This window comes from Onychostruthus taczanowskii, unplaced genomic scaffold, assembly GCF_017590055.1.
Source record: "Onychostruthus taczanowskii isolate IOZ18803 unplaced genomic scaffold, ASM1759005v1 scaffold4, whole genome shotgun sequence".
Classification (NCBI taxonomy): Eukaryota; Metazoa; Chordata; class Aves; order Passeriformes; family Passeridae; genus Onychostruthus; species Onychostruthus taczanowskii.
Window position 1 is genome coordinate 19109816 of NW_024501459.1, and position 469 is coordinate 19110284.

The window sequence follows — 469 nt, forward strand, 5'->3', positions numbered from 1 at the left end:
GCACACGCGGCTCCGGCGCTGCGGTCGCGGCTGGAGCTCGGCCCGCTGGCGTTGGTTTGTAAACAATGGGTGACGCGCGCGCCCGGGCGCCTCCCACTGCGCCGGCCGGGGGAGGGGGGGAAGGGGGCGGCCCTTCGGACCAACCGCTCGCCGGCCGCTCCCGGGGCCGGCACCCCGTGCGGGGAGGGCTCGGCCAACAGCGCGGGGGCGGCTTCCGCCGCCGGCCGGGCGAGGCCGCCCCGCGACCACCGAGCGCGACGCTGCCTGACCCGTCCCCTTCCCCCCCCGTCTGCGCGCCGCGTGGACCGGCCCGCTTTCAAACCCCGCACCTCGGGTCTCGGGGGCGGGGCCGTTGTGATTGGCAGGAGGGGGCGGGGCGCGCGGCGCGGCCGAGGGTCCTGCGCCGCCCCGTCGCCTCGGGACGATCGCTTGGAGGGGGCGCGAGGGGCCGCGGGGAGCGCGAGCGGCG